At 42.1% G+C, this 16,713-nt stretch overlaps 1 long non-coding RNA gene and 1 pseudogene across 1 annotated transcript; one reads left to right on the forward strand and one right to left on the reverse strand.

The window, feature by feature from the left end:
* On the forward strand, nt 1-4,959 carry LOC147987821 (uncharacterized; annotated as a pseudogene).
* A 3,081-nt stretch (nt 4,960-8,040) lies between these two features.
* On the reverse strand, nt 8,041-11,305 carry LOC125554231 (uncharacterized). Its single transcript, XR_015617727.1, has 3 exons — nt 10,794-11,305; nt 8,903-10,701; nt 8,041-8,259 (listed from the first exon to the last, which is right to left on the reverse strand). It is a non-coding gene; the product is annotated as an uncharacterized LOC125554231 (long non-coding RNA).
* Between the last annotated feature and the right edge of the window lie 5,408 nt (nt 11,306-16,713).

The raw sequence follows: 16,713 nt of genomic DNA on the forward strand, positions 1-16,713 counted from the left end.
ATGGGGGTCAAGGAGAATCTTAGGCCTGATGGTACTATTGAAAAGTACAAGGCTTGGCTCGTGGCTAAGGGTTATACCCAAAAGGAAGGTGAAGACTTCTTTGATACTTACTCACCTGTGGCTTGACTGACCACTCTTCGAGTTCTACTTTCACTAGCTGCCTCGCATGGTCTTCCCATTTATCAAATGGATGTTAAGACTGCTTTCCTAAATGGAGAGTTGGACGAGGAAATTTATATGGAACAACCAGATGGGTTTGTACTAGATGGTCAGGAAGGGAAAGTGTGCAAGTTGCTGAAGTCTTTGTACGGACTTAAGCAAGCACCCAAACAGTGGCATGAGAAGTTTGAAAGAACTTTAACAGCTGCAGGCTTTGTTATGAACGAAGCTGACAAATGTGTGTACTATCACCATGGTGGGGGCGAGGGAGTTATCCTGTGCTTGTATGTTGATGACATACTGATTTCGGAACAAATCTGAATGTTATTAAGGAGGTCAAAGTTTTCCTATCTCGTTGTTTTGAGATGAAGGATTTAGGAGTGGCTGATGTCATTCTGAACATCAAGTTGTTGAGAGACTATGATGGTGGGATTACATTGCTTCAATCTCACTATGTGGAAAAGATCTTGAGTCGCTTTGGCTATAGTGACTGCAAGCCCTCTCCAACACCATATGATGCGAGTGTGTTACTTCGAAAGAATCGAAGAATTGCTAGAGATCAATTGAAATATTCTCAGATTATTGGCTTGCTTATGTACTTAGCAAGTGCTACAAGACCTGACATCTCTTTTGCTGTTAGCAAACTGAGTCGGTTTGTCTCAAAACCAGGAGATGTGCATTGGAAAGCTCTAGAGAGAGTTTTGCGTTATTTGAAAGGCACTGCAAATTATGGAATTCACTACACCGGGCATCCAAAGGTGCTTGAAGGGTATAGTGACTCAGACTGGATCTCAGATGCTGATGAGATAAAGACCACGAGCGGTTATGTATTCACTCATGGAGGTGGCGCTGTTTCTTGGAAGTCTTGCAAGCAGACCATCTTAACGAGGTCAACAATGGAAGCAGAACTCACAACACTAGATACAGCTACGGTTGAAGCAGATTGGCTTTGCCGGCTCTTGAATGACTTGCCAGTTGTTGAGAAACCTGTACCGGGTGTCCTTATGAACTGCGGCAATCAAACTGTGATCATGAAAGTGAGCAGCTCAAAGGATAACATGAAGTTATCAAGACACGTTCAGAGAAGGTTAAAGTCTGTCAGGAAAATGAAAAACTCCGGAGTTATTGCATTGGATTATATCCACACGTCTAAAAATATGGCAGATCCTTTTACTAAGGGTCTATCACGTAATGTGATAGATAATGCATCGAGGGAGATGCGTATGAGACCCACAATATGAGTTGTTCACAGTGTGATCGGAGATCCCGTGAATTAGATGTGGAAGACAAACTGTTGGTCAACTAAGAGGAGAGTATCCTTACTATTCACAATACCACTCCATGAAGATGCAATACTCTCCTAATCTGCATGGCAGGTTGATGTATATCTTAATGTGTTCTAAGTGGCTTATTTAAGCAGAGATGTTATTCTGCAGAACATCTTTTGAAGAACACACCTATATGAGTCTGATTGTCAACCGTCGCAATCTATGAGAGTAGGGTTCTCTCTAGTAAACTCATGAAAGGTCACGGAGTATGACGCATAAGCTCCACCCGCGGGGAACACCCACGGTAGCCACGTATCGGTCAAGGCTCTATGTGAAGCTAGATTCGCAGAAAACTTGCAGTTCAAGGCCCAGTTTACTGTTCAAGTTGCTTACTAGTGTAGCATAGAGTTCTAAGTGGAAGTTCAACTTAACAGTCTCCACTGCAGTACTGGTATATAAAACAGTATTTTGGAACCAAAGGCAAATTTCTGTGTGCCTCTGGGATCTGGTGGGGGATTGCTGGAATTTAGTTTATTTTGGGCAGCCCAATAACTATTTCAGAAACTCCTAATAAATCCTAGAGGCCCACTTAGCCTATTTATGCAAGGCAAGGGATACTACTAAAGTTTAGTCCCACATTGCTAGTTTAGTGGGAGTTGGACCTCCTTATAAGGGAGGTTCTTTCCCCACTTGTACGAGCATGAGAACAAGAGGGATATCCACACGCGCTCCTCCTCCGCCGCCCGCCTCGCCCCGCCGCGGGTTGCGGGTTGCGGGAATGAGCCGAGGTGATATCTAAATTTTTGCCGCGCACTATGGGTATATGAAAGGTCACACGGAAGCTGAAAAGATTTTTGCGAAAGTGGAGTTCGAATGCGAACGGTGCAGCCCTTTGGCTGCTGGCTGTTCTCTTCGCCTCCCTCTCTTCGTTTCGCCTTCCGTCGCTGCCCTCTCGCCTCCTTCTCTTGCGCCTATAAAAGGGAGGTCGCTCCTCCCAGAGAGACGCACCAGAACTTCTCCTTCCTCTCGCCATCGGTTCCATCTCTGAGCTGCTGCTATCTTCCTCATCCCGGCTTGCGGCATGCACCGCACGTTGGGACAGTAGGCCTCCGAAACCGCACCTCTTTGAGTCCTGTACGGGAGAAGGGTGATAAGGTTTTTGGGGAGCGCTGCGCGACTACTGACTGACTCCTTCGTCACGGACGCCTCGGACTCCGACGACGACTTCCCCGACGTCGACAACCTCCTCGACGACATGGCTGGCGAGGACACCGACCCCAAGTCCAGTGCTACTGCTGCTGCTGTCCCGTACGTGTTCTTCTTTTTGTTAGATGTCCTGCCACAGTTTCTCGTACTAGTACTTGCTCTAGATATGTTAGGTTCTCCTTCATATATGCAACTAGTTCTACTGTCTGCTATAGATATGCTAGGCTACGGTTCATATATGCAGAAGCTATTTACCTTCTCTCTGTCAGAAAGCATGACTTGTTTTATTTCTATTATATTAGTCATGCTTTATCTAGTATTTCTGTTAATAAAATCATTTGGTAAATTGCTTATATTTCCAACACGAGGCGCCCCCACCTCGCCGCTGGTGGTGGCCCGCTCGGTCCGGGCACGGGCTTCGCCGCCGCCGGTCCGGTCCGGTCCCTGAAAACATGGCTGCCGCCGGCCGTGTCCGCCCTAGCTTAGAACCCGGCTTATTACAACGGTCAGGAGCTCAGCGAGATGCTCTGTTGCTCTTCATACGATTAGATTACATGTTTCTGCGTTCAAGCCTACTCTGTGTCCATATTAGCCATAATTAATAACTAACTAAAATCACGCTTGCAGATCGATTGGTTGCTGGTTCTTCAAGGGTTAAGAGAATGAAGGTCTCACACTGCGGGCAAAATTGTGCGTCAACTGACGATGCAAATGGACAAGGCGATACCACTCAGACAGAGCAGTGTTCAGAGCCATATCTTCCCGAGGTACGTCGTAAGATGGAGTTACTAGTTGATAAATGCAGTTTCCTTTTGCAAAGAACAAACACTATCACTTGCCTAAATAAAGTAGCAACATACCAGGCAACAATGGCGTCTTCCTTTCTTAGAAAAAACCATCGCCGGCACTTTGGAAAAGATGCTTGATATACCTAACCTTTGATCCAGCACATGGTGTACATCTCTGCAACATTGGTGCACTTGGTGCAACCATGCGCGTGTATCTTACATTGCTCATGTTTAACTTCCCCTCATGCTTGTGCTTGCAGGACATCTGGCATCATATACATTCCTTGATGCCACTGAAAGATGCTGCCAGAGCTGCCTGTGTGTCTCAGTCCTTCCTGTCTTCCTGGAGATGCCGTTCCAACCTCGTTCTTAGTAGGGAATCATTTGGCTTGGGTCAAGGTGAAAAGGAAACAGCTAGAGATTTTAGAAGAAAAATTGACCATATTCTGAGAAACCACTCAGGAACTGGCGTGAGAAAACTCAACCTTTGGTTGGTTCCAAATTACAATGCTAAGAACCGTGGTTACGTTGACAAATGGCTTGAGAAGGCAGTTACACCAGGGATTGAAGAACTCACCCTTAGTATGCCTATAAACAACAAATCCAAATACGATTTTCCATGCACGGTTTTATCAAATGGGAGGGGGGACTCGCTTCGGTGTCTTTGCCTTACCAATTGTTCTTTTCATCCTATAGCCTTGCTTGGTTGTTTGAGAAGCTTGACCAAATTAGAGCTGTTTATGGTGCGTATTCCAGGGGATGAGCTATGCTGCCTTCTTTCTAGTTCTTCAGCTTTAGAGTGGCTTTCACTTAGGTATTGCAGTAAGGTAAACTGCTTGAAGATACCATGTCACCTTCAGCATCTAAGGCACGTGAAGGTGGAAGATTGCAGCATGCGAATGATAGAGAGCAAAGCTCCAAATCTCTCCAGCTTTCAGTTTAAAGGTGACCTCAAGGTACAAGTCTCACTTGGAAAAGCATTGCAAGTGAAGAGCTTATACATGAGGAGCACCATATTTGGTTGTGACACTCGAGCAGAGCTGGCGCCAGCATGCCAAGCAGGGAGGTATGCTCTAAAACTGGTGGTGTGCTTACATAATGGGATTACATGAGTTAATACTTGGAATGTGATTAATCTGGCATCATTGTGCAGGTGGTCAATTCACCAATTGTGTCTAGGAAACTCACCGACCTGAAATCTATGATCATCTGTCTTGGAGAAATGGCCTTTTGCCCGAGCTTTGATTGTCCGTCTATGTTTTCTATCCTTGGTGCTTCTCTTACGTTGGAGACTTTCATCTCACGTGTAAGTTGCTTATTGTTCTGCAAATATGTTACTAGTAGTTAGTTATGGTGGAGTTATTAACTGAATGGTGTCTTTTCATCTCTAGGTATCTGATGAACTCATGCAGCATGCCTTAGTTTTCGGAGATCCCTCAAGATCGTGGATGTTGGACACGAGTGGCGGCGTCGCGTCCCCATTGAATAAGAGTCTGATTAAGCTAGCGTGTCATATCCTCAGGGCCTGGTTGATTTAAACATGTCCCTGTTCTGGGAGTGCAAGGACTGTCACGGGGACATGGTAATGCCAAATGTCATGCATAGAGCACTCTGCAGTTGGAAACTAAACTAAGTGCGAGTCTGTCTCCTGAGTTTCTGAAGCTTTGTGTGGTCGATCATGGTGTTGAACATTAGGTGTTATGCTAATTATATTCGGTTATAGATTTTGTAGCTGGATTATTGTTTCCTTAAATTACTAGAACTTGTCATTGTTAAATTGATGTAGTTCGTCTGTAATATTACCTACAATAGAAGTGTTGTTAAATAAAGTTACTCTGCTTGTTATCTGTTGGTTTTGGTTTTTATTTCTTTTGACTGACATGTCTCAACATAGTCCAGCTGTTGCTGATATTGAAATATCAGTTATTACTCATACCCTGCTTGTTGCACATTTTCTTAAAAATAGCAAATCATTGAACGAAGTGGCATGATACCGGATGTTGCTCGAAAACAATTTAGTTAAATTGTAGGCAATTAACCGGAGCCCATGATATTGGTCACATGTGTTCTCTGCAGACATCGTGTGGCAAAACACATTGTTCACAAGCGTTTCTGGGCAAAAGTCACGACCGCATTGTTCTGTTCATCTACCTGATTTGTTCCTATGCTCCTGGTGCACTAAACTGATCTATCCCAGAACCAATATCAGGAATACTCGTAGCTCATCTTAGTTGACTTAACAGTTGAAACTTCAAGGCATGTAAAGTTCTCCAGATGTAAAGTTGAAACTATTTGAATGTTTTTATCTCTGCAGTTCAAAGGAATTGAGTACCTGCTATTCCTTCTGCTGGATGGCTGTACATAGCCAGAAGTTGAAATGTAATTATATCTCATCATGTGCTTCTGCCTGGTATTGAAATTTCTCCAAGTACTACCATATCGAAAAGGTTATGGTCAGATTTAATATTGATTGTTCGGGTAATGGTTCATGGTATACGATTTTCCCTAAAAGCAATAGAAACTAATTTAAGGCATCAGCCATACCGAGAAAATTGCATGGAAATATTTTGTCAGCCAATAGAAAACTGAGAACACTCTGAAACTATCATATTTTCATGTGCAAAAAATATAATTTATTGATTATTATGCTGCCCATACAGCCACACTTGAGGAGCTTTTCCCCAAAAACGATCGAAGTTGTTGACTAGAGGGGAGTGAATAGGAAACTACCAATTTTTAGCTTTTCTTCCAATCTTAGGGGTAGTGCGGATAAAGTTTTCTAGATAAAGTGAACACAACAAGCTAACTAGCAAGGACAACAAGTAAATGTATAGAAATGGATCAAACACACAAGTTGGACACAAGGATGTATCCCGAAGTTCACACTCTTGGGGAATGTTAATCTTCATTTGAGAGTTGCAAGAGCAAGGTCTTCCCGAACGCCACCAAGTGGTTCACCCCATTTCTACATTTGAATCACCCTGAACGGATGAGCCTCAGATCACTAGTGGTTGGACCTTTACAAACTTCTTGGAGTACACCAAACGCAGGGAAGCTTCCGGGCTTGGTTCCTATCACACATGAGTTCCAAATCTCCAAGAGTAACAAGCTTGGTGATGAACAAGTGATGGCATTACGATTTGGTTTAGTTTAAGTGTAGATAGGGTCTTCCTCTTTCAATCCTCAAAATGTGGTGAAGTTTGGTTGGAGGGATAAAAGGGGCTTTAGCTTTTAGGGTTTGGCAGTCTTGGAGAAGCTTGAGTGGAAGATTAGGGTTGGAGGTAGAAAAAGTGTGGGTATCTATACCCCTCCCCAAATCCAATAGTTGCAACCCCTGTGGTCCACGAAGGTTCGAGATAAAGGGTCTAGCACTAGTAGAAAAATGACCTTATGTTCACCTCATTAGTCTCGGTTCAATTACGGACCGGCACTAATGTGACCATTAGTGCCGGTTCCAACAGCTAGGGGGCGGCACTCATTAGTCCCGGTTCGTGTTAAACCTCTAGTACTGGTTCGTGCCACGAACCAGGACTAAAGAGGTGGTGGCAGGCTAGGGCCCGAGTCCTCGAAGGTCAGGGTTAGTCCGTCCTGGAGGCTCGACCTCACTAGAGGTGAAACCATCGCAACCCCAAAGCCTGAGGTGTCCAAAGGTAAAGCCATCGGACCTGGGACTTGGGGGTCTGTGCACCAGAGAGATTTGAGAAGGTTTTAACCCATTTTGTTAGGATAAGTGGGGGCTCCGTGTATTTGAATGTTGGCATGATCCCTACACTGACGCAACCACCTCAACCCCTTTTTATAGTGCGGGTTTCTTAAGACTCAAATAAAACTAAAAAACTTTGAGTCCTTTGATACATCGACATATTTCCCTTTTTACAAAATGAGGGAATCAATCATCTCCTTTACTTTGCTTTTTCATCAATGAACCAATTGACGGTGCAGCGTATGCGTATTAGGGGTGGCGCATGGACCAGAAGCCCGATACTGGGCCGGCCTCAAGGCCCAGGAGGCCTGGCCACTACAAGAAATATGTCAACTTGTGACCTTGACTATTGGTCACTGAAAGGTCATTATTTTTCATTTGCGACCTTTTTGTGACCAAAAACAGAAGGTCAAAAGCTGGCAGTCGTAAACTGAAATTAACAACCTTCTCTGTGAGAAGGTCGTAGACGTTTATGACCAAAATATGCCTACTGGTTTGTTTTGGTCACTAGCAACCTCTCCAGGCCACGTAGGCATCCAGCGTGGCAAGCTGATGTGGCACAAGATTCAGCCCGGTCCAATTCGGTTTTCTACATGGGCCTAGCCCATTAATTCAGCCTTTCTATATATATTTTTCCTGTCAATTTTTGGTCAGACTTCATGGGCCAAGCCCAACAATTCAGTCTTTTATTTATTTCTTGGTCGTGGCCTTTTAACATTTGTTTGGGCCCAGGCCATTATATTTTGTTGCTGGTCCCACCAATCAGATGGATACCACTTGTCATAATCTCACACATTAGACCCACGTGACAGAAAATTCAAAAGTGATTTCATAAGTGGGCTCCATGAGTCAGGTTCCATTTCACACGCTTTGAAACCACATAATGAATATTTCAAACAGAACATAACAAATGTAGTTCGTCAAAGAAGGATAAATAAGTCAACTACAATCTGTACATAGTCTATTACAATATTATTCAAATCTTTCCAGTCTATTACACATAAGACAGAACATATAACTCTTTGCTACACGGCTTAGAACTTCAAATATACTTCCTAGTTCACTTTGCTGGAGCTCTTGTAAATGAGAGGAAACACCATTTTCGGGTATGTTTGTAGAGGCTGAACCAAGGCATCTAACAATAAACCAAAAGAGTTAGAAACGAAATAAAAACAAATATACAAAGCAGATAGGGACTAAATCCTGAAGTATATGTACATGTAACAACCACAACGAATAGCTAGTTAAGAGCAAAATAGAATAATCTTACAACAAAATATAACCACACGTCACCTCTATCTATTTTGTGTGTATAAGTAAAGAAAATTATGTACCAATAATTATATTATGGGACGGAGGGAGTAGTATATATGATTACTTTCAGGTTATAATTTTTCTTCACCTATAGTCTACTCCTATATTCAGGGAACCTTAGTCAGGTATCACTAGTGAGCACAGAACAAAACAAAACAAAATAAAGGTGTTGGCTATATAAGTGAAGACTATTCACGGCTTTTTAGAACGTACAATAAACCAACAAGGACTTACAAGTTGCAAATAATCAAAACTTAGTAGCCACTGAACCTTGCAAAACACATATTGTGGCATAGTTCATCGAAAAGAAAGATGATCGCAATAACAATTAACAAGATTGTGGTGGCCAGAAGACCACCACCACAGATGCATCTTAACAAGATTGTGATCGCAATAACAATAACAATTAACAAGATTGTGATGTACGCTATCAGGGAAGAGGGGGAGGGAGATGGAGGAGCTACCTGTCGCGGTCGCAATGTAAGCAGAGGAGCAGACCCCTCCTGCCCCTCCCCCACGAACAGGACATGGCTGCCGGCTGGGCACGCCCCTACTCCTCCGCCTCCTTGATCAGGAGACCCCCTTCCCCTACTGCTGCTTGGCGCGCCGCATCACTAGTCACCTCCTCATGCAAGAAGTACACAATAAATAGACAGACGGTCAGTGAGGTACATTTTCACAGCAACAGAAGCTTAAAATTAACAGAAATACACACATCAAATGAAGTCACTAAGATACTTAAGTGCACCACATGGTGTAGAATTATGTGGTATATAATTGCAACACATGAACCAAAAGAGGAATAACATCATCACCAAGAGTTTCTGATGATAAGCATAGCTCCCTACAAAAAAAGAACTAAGGGCACGGTGACTAAAGCATGCAGACCACAATATTCAAAGCAGAAGCAAGCGGACAGTATGAGCTACCTACTGGCAAAGTATAAAACCTGAATCATATAGTATAAATGAATCAAGAAAACAAGAACTGACAATGAGAACTGCATACTAATGCACTAGATGATCAACATCAAGCGTAGTATATTCACATAAGTTTGCTTATTCGGTAAATTATTGTATACAAATAGCTTCAGTTGAAACTTATAGAAAGATTAAGCACTTTCAACTACCAGATCTAGACCCATAGTCTGCATGTTGCAATGTGACATTCCTAGAAGCATACAGTTACAGAACAGAAGCAATTTTAGTTACCCAGGTACCCACGACACAACCCCACTACATCAAAGAACTGCAATGTGAAATTCAAAGAAGAAAAAGTTAAACAATGTGTATAACTATGACCAGCTGATGTTATGATGGCTTCCACATTTGAAAAACAGATATCCTCATGTTATGGGTAAGAACCCAACAGTATACTGTGTTGATCACAATTTCAATAGTTCTAGACAAATCTATCAAAAAAAATCATATTAAACTGATGGAAGAATTTATTCCCAAATTACTTTTTGTTAGAAGCTAAACATTTATATCAAGCGCAGTATATGATGAACTAACCTTGTTATGACTAGCTGTGTTGTACTAGTATGCTAACGTAACCCAGGACAGACGGACGTCGCCTAGCCATGGTATTTTGGTTTAGAAACCAAAGCAAGCAGAATACTCCTATATGTATAGGAAGTTGGGAACTAGTACTAGACAGAGCATGGAAAACTGACACAATGTGTTGGTGCATTCATGGTCAGTCTATCTGACAGTAGAAGAGTTTGAAAACATGATTTTACATGCAATGGATGCACAGGCGCGCACATACAAAGAGATGGAGAGAGAGATTGCTAGCTAGAGCCGGTTTGAGTCATCCAAAATTGAACAATTTCAGACATGGCATCCACAATCTATATGCATCCAGAAATCATCAGCCTGTATGCTCTAGTCCGGTACCATATCCCCACAAAAACCATGTGGACCAAAGGTGCAAGCACGAAACCAGGATCTATGTGAAATTTCTATCTATGCACCATATTGCTGGATAATTCATGGAGCAAGAAGAAATACAAAGACAACATCTGATGATGCGCTAACAAATCAGCTGCTTCGTCCATCCAGATCATGGGCGGCGTGATAGAAGAAGAGACTACCTGGACATCCTCGACGGCGGCGCGGAGGTCGGGCGAGTCCTTGACGGCCTTGATGTGGTCGACGCCGTTCTAGACGATGTCAAGCCTATCGACCATGTGCTCGAGCGGGTGGACCAAGCACTCCCACGCCGGCTCCACGCCCTTCTTGAGCTCCTCCAGCTCGCCCTCCTGCAAGCAACCACAACCACATACGGTCAGATCCGGACGGGCGATGAGCGGGCGAACGAACGGGGGTCAGGGGAAGGTGGATAAGGGCGTACGGGGCGGGCGAGGAGCGCGCAGATCCCGGGACGGACGTGCGCGGGCTCGACGCGGTCGAAGGGCGGGAAGTCGAAGTCGGCGAGCAGCGGGTTGCTGCTGCTGTTGGCGTCCGCCATGGCGTCGGAGGCGGCGGTGCAGTAGGCAGAGCAGGCGGGGGTGGCAGAAGGGAGGGTGGCCAGGACAGGGGGAGGAGGGGGTGGCGACGGTGGAGGGACCTGCCGGCAAGGTGAGAGAGCCGGCGTGTCGATCTGGATCGGGGAGGAGGCGGCGACGCATTGGATCTAGATCGGGGAGGAGACGGCGGCGCGTTGGATAGGGGAGGAGACGTTCTGCGTCCTGTGGGAGGGAAGCAGATGGGAGAGGAGAGGCCGTCCGCGGCGAGCTGTGGGAGGGACGAGGCGGTGGGTGGGTGGCGGCGTGCGGAGGCAAGGAGGCACGGGTGGGGCGCGAGGGACACTAGGGTTTGGAGTTTGGGCGAGGGGGCTGAGAGGGAAGAGGCCACGAGGGATGAGACTGTGAGGGGGACGAGAGCTGCCGTCGGATCCGGGAGTATCCGATGGTGTCTGACCCATGATCTGCGTGAGATGCATGTGAACCAATCAGAACGCAGTAAACATTTTGAAGATGTCATGACCATTAAAATTGGTCGTAATTGATTAAAAATAAGTTCTTTTCACAAGAAAAGTATTTTCTATTTTTCGAGTAACAATAATTGTTCTTTTTTGTGAAAAACCTACCAAATATTTGTTGCAAAATGGCACCACATCATTTTTAGAAATCATTATACCACATTTTATGCACAATTGACCAAATGGTGGGGTGTGAAAAGTTTTTATGCACCTCTCGTGAAAAAGATAAATTTCTGACGATTCAGTAGTAAACGGTTCAAATTTGAACTGTAGCTACCTCATAGTTTGTTATTTATTTTTTACAAAATTCATTTTTAGGTACAAAAGTATCTATTTAATCATAGAAACACCAAAAGTTTTCCAAGATTCAACCACTAGCTAGGAACGGTCATGCCCGCCGTTTTGACCGCATTTTGAAACGGGCATGAAAAATTCAAAAAAATTCAAAAAATTGGAAAACCTTTGCATTGTGTCATTATATGTGGCCAAGTTACCGCTAAAAATAATAAACTTGTAATACGATAACTTCTTTAAAAAAGTGTTCTCAGAAATGAGCTATCATGCGTGACTATTCATGGCTTTCAAGCCAAATGATCAGTCTTATGGCCACATTCATGGCATAGTTTGTTCAAATGATCTCATATTGTGCACAAGGGTGCATTGGAATTCCAAACAATGTTGCCTAAGAGAGTTTTCATTTTCTTTGAACAGAAAAAATCATTTTCCATTTTCTGAGTGCCTGAAATGAGTTTTTTTGTGAAGAACCTACCAAATAATTGTTGCAAAATTGGACCAAATCAATTTTCTAAAATACTAGGACATATTTAATGCACAATTGACAAAATGGTTGGGTGTAAAAAGGTTTGATCCACCTCTCGTGAAAAAGACAAATTCATGCCGATTTAGTTGGAAGCGGGTCAAATTTGAACTGTAGCTGCCTTGTAGTTTGCTCTTTATTTTTTCCAAAAATCATTTCTAGGTACCTAAGTACCTATTTAATCAGAGAAACACCAAAAAAAATTTCAAGATTCAACCACTAGCTAGGAACGGTCATGCCCGTCGTTTTGACCGCATTTTGAAACAGGCATAAAAAATTCAAAAAAATCAAAAAATTGGGAAACCTTCGCTTTGTGTCATCATATGTGACCAAGTTTTCAGTAAAAATAACAAACTTGTAATACGACAATTATTTAAAAAAAAGTGTTCTCGGAAATGAGCTATCATGGGTGAAGATTCATAGCTTTCAAGCCAAATGATCAATCTTATGGCCACATTCATGGCATAGTTTGTTCAAATGATCTCATATTGTGCACAAGGGTGCATATTGGAATGGCAAACAATGTTGCCTAAGGAAGTTTTCATTTTCTTTGGACGAAAAAACCATTTTCCATTTTTCGAGTGCTTGAAAGGAGGTTTTTTTGTGAAGGACCTCCCAAATAATCGTTGCAAAATTGGACCAAATGAATTTTCTAAAATACTAGGACATATTTGATGCACAATTGACAAAATGGTTGGTTGTAAAAAGGTTTGATCCACCTCTTGTGAAAAAGACAAATTCCCGCCGATTCAGTAGGAAGCGGGTCAAATTTGAAGTGCAGCTGCCTCATAGTTTTCTATTTATTTTTTCCAAAAAATCATTTCTAGGTACATAAGTACCTATTTAATCAAAGAAACACCAAAAAAATTCCAAGATTCAACCACTAGCTAGGAACGGTCATTCCCGCAGTTTTGACCGCATTTTGAAACGGGCATAAAAAATTCAAAAAATTCAAAAAATTGGGAAACCTTCGCATTGTGTCATAATATGTGACCAAGTTTTCAGGAAAAATAACAAACTTGTAATACATCAATTATTTAAAAAAAGTGTTCTCAGAAATGAGCTATCATGGGTGAAGATTCATGGCTTTCAAGCCAAATGATCAATCTTATGGCCACATTCATGGCATAGTTTGTTCAAATGATCTCATATTGTGCACAAGGGTGCATATTGGAATGGCAAACAATGTTGCCTAAGGGAGTTTCATTTTCTTTGGACGAACAAACCATTTTCCATTTTTTGAGTGCCTAAAAGGAGGTTTTTTGTGAAGGACCTCCCAAATAATTGTTGCAAAATTGGACCAAATCAATTTTCTAAAATACTAGGACATATTTAATGCTCAATTGACAAAATTGTTGGGTGTAAAAAGGTTTGATCCACCTCTCGTGAAAAAGACAAATTCCCGTCGATTCAGGAGAAAGCAGGTCAAATTTGAACATCAGCTGCCTCATAGTTTGCTATTTATTTTTTCCAAAAATCATTTCTAGGTACATAAGTACCTATTTAATCAGAAACGCCAAAAAAATTCCAAGATTCAACCACTAGCTAGGAACGGTCATTCCCGTCGTTTTGACAGCATTTTGAAACGGGCATAAAAAATTCAAAAAAAATCAAAAAATTGGGAAACCTTTGCATTGTGTCATCATATGTGACCAAGTTTTCAGGAAAAATAACAAACTTGTACTACGGCAATTATTTAAAAAAAGTGTTTTCAAAAATGAGCTATCATGGGTGAAGATTCATGGCTTTCAAGCCAAATGATCAATCTTATGGCCACATTCATGGCATAGTTTGTTCAAATGATCTCATATTGTGCACAAGGGTGCATCTTGGAATTCCAAACAATGTTGCCTAAGGGAGTTTTCATTTTCTTTGCACGAAAAATTCATTTTCCATTTCCCGAGTGCCTGAAATGAGTTTTTTTTGTGAAGGACCTACCATATATTTGTTGCAAAATTGGACCAAATAAATTTTATAAAATACTAGCACATATTTAATGCACAATTGACAAAATATTTTGGTTTCAAAAGTTTTGATCCACCTCTGGTGAAAAAGACAAATTCTCGCCTATTCAGTAGGAAGCGGGTCAAATTTGAACTGCAGCTGCCTCATAGTTTGCTATTTATTTTTTCTAAAAATAATTTCTAGTTAAATAAGTACCTATTTAATCAGAAATACATGGTTTGGTGGCGATACGTTGAGGTTTGGACGGTGGCCGAGGGCCCCAACTCTAGAGCACGTAAACTCGCATGCCCGCCGCGAGGTCACCGCGTGGCCGTGGCGTTGCCATGTGTTCTGGACGGCCTAGGCATGTCTAGTGGGTTGGGCACTCCCCAAGTAGGTGCTAGGAAGAAAATTACAACATAAGATTCTCACGAGGAGACCGATCGATGCTCAAACATGAATAAGCAGCCAAGTGTTTGATTAGCGGTACGGGAAATGCACATGGCTAATGGGCGTGAGTTTTGGCTGAGTATGATCAGTTACCAAGAAGACCGTCTTCACAAATTTTCAGCTCAAAAGGAGGAGCCTAGGTGGTACTTGCTTTGCAAAGTACCACACTGGACATAAATACGAATGTTGAAGCTGAGCTCAAAATAATGAATGGATTGAGCTGACATTTGGTGAAGGATGGTTATTTAAGCATTGGAAAGCACTGTAGAAAATGTATACTATTTGGATATGCCAAAGTGGTACTTCCTTCACAAACAGTTGTTCTGAACAGAATAGGAAAATGAATATTTTTGAACTAGGCAAGGAAGGTTTTTTACATATTTGACGAAGATATGACCCAAATAATTTATGAGTTTTTTTTGGGAATTTTGGGAATGACAGAAATATAGGTTGCTTCACAACCTAGGGCAAAAACTGCCACATGGACTTGACACATAGGCAAAACTGATGAGGTGGCGCCTAGTCATAGCAACCCACCACAATTTACAAGGTTATGACCATCTATATTGGTCATGATCAGCTAGAAATAAGGCAGCAGACCAGTGCTATCTGCTTTATGACCATTTCGTGTAAGGAAATTACGACCTTTCTGACCAAAATGGTCGTTATAGTTTAGGGTTTGGAGCCCCCCGAACAGCTTTTCACCAATTGGTCTGAAATGGTCATAGATCTATGACCAATTCTTCCAGGGTCACTGACAGAAGGTCACTAGTTGACATATTTCTTGTAGTGGGCGATGGTCTAATCCAAGTGTCCAGTCTAGGGGCATGGCTCAGTGGTGAAGCATCATCTTGACGTAGGGTATTACTTCTCACTGGATGCCCGAACCAGGGTAAATTATGCATGCTGGCTCAGTTCTAGTACTTCTGACCATGTTCGGCACCCTACCGAGGATATTGACGACTTTACGCTCCATTATTGTTAACACTTGCGCCATCAAAATCCAGTGAACAAAGAATGAACATGACACTTGGAGTTTGCAAGACGTCCCTTGCTTGCAACAACACCTCTCGTAGATTTGATAAACTTAGATATGTAGGGAAGAAGGAATGCGACTACACAATCCTAACCAGATTGTGTGTGTGTGTGTGCGTGCCTATGCATGTGTGTGTGTGTGTGTGTGTGTGTGTGTGTGGTTATTCATAATTTTACACATTTGTATTGTGTAAATCTCTCTTAACATATTTGGTAGGCTCGAACACACCAGAATACTCTAACGAGATATACCACTCTAAAAGGATACCACATATGCTATTTACAAGCGGTTGTAAATATAGACTATATAACATTAAGTGCCACAAAGTAGTTTTGCAGATGAAAGTGTTTACTTTGTTTTGGACATATGTAGAAACTTGGTGTAACAGTTTGCGTAAATATCCGACCTGAACTTAAATGATTTCTTTTTATGAAAACAAAGAATTCAATCTAGGGCGAGAATATGTGTCCGTAATGACAAATAGTTAAAAAGAAGTGTAACATAGAACATGATATCTTAATGATTTTGCGACACATTTAAAAGTGTGGATTTGTCACACTAGTAGGAAAAGAAAAATATTGTTTACACAACAATATATTGAGGAATGTATCTATCAATAAACATAATCCTAATGATAGGACAAACTACAAAGTGAAAATATTTACTATAAAGAAACGACTGTGATGCGTAAAACACTGACTATTAGTCGTCACTCTAGATGTCAGTATCTCACATCGATTACAACCATCTTGGGGCAAATGGCTCAACTCCTTCAAATGGTACTAAGACCCCAATAAGGTGCAAAGAATGATTGTGTATTTGCATAACCCCCATCAACAAGATAAAATTGGTCATTCAGTACTCTAAAGCCTTTGCTCGTCATAGATTGAAATACTTTGGCATCTGTAGTAGAACCCTCCTAGCCACATGGTATTCAAGTGATTCTTAGGTCAAAGCCACATGCAATCATGACATTATGACTAAGATTTCTATTTCTATTTCAAAATTGAGTGGCAATCTTGGGTGTTGCGATTATAGGTACA

This window comes from Triticum urartu, chromosome 2A, assembly GCF_056163025.1.
Source record: "Triticum urartu cultivar PI428250 chromosome 2A, HENAU_Tu73, whole genome shotgun sequence".
NCBI classification, from domain to species: domain Eukaryota; kingdom Viridiplantae; phylum Streptophyta; class Magnoliopsida; order Poales; family Poaceae; genus Triticum; species Triticum urartu.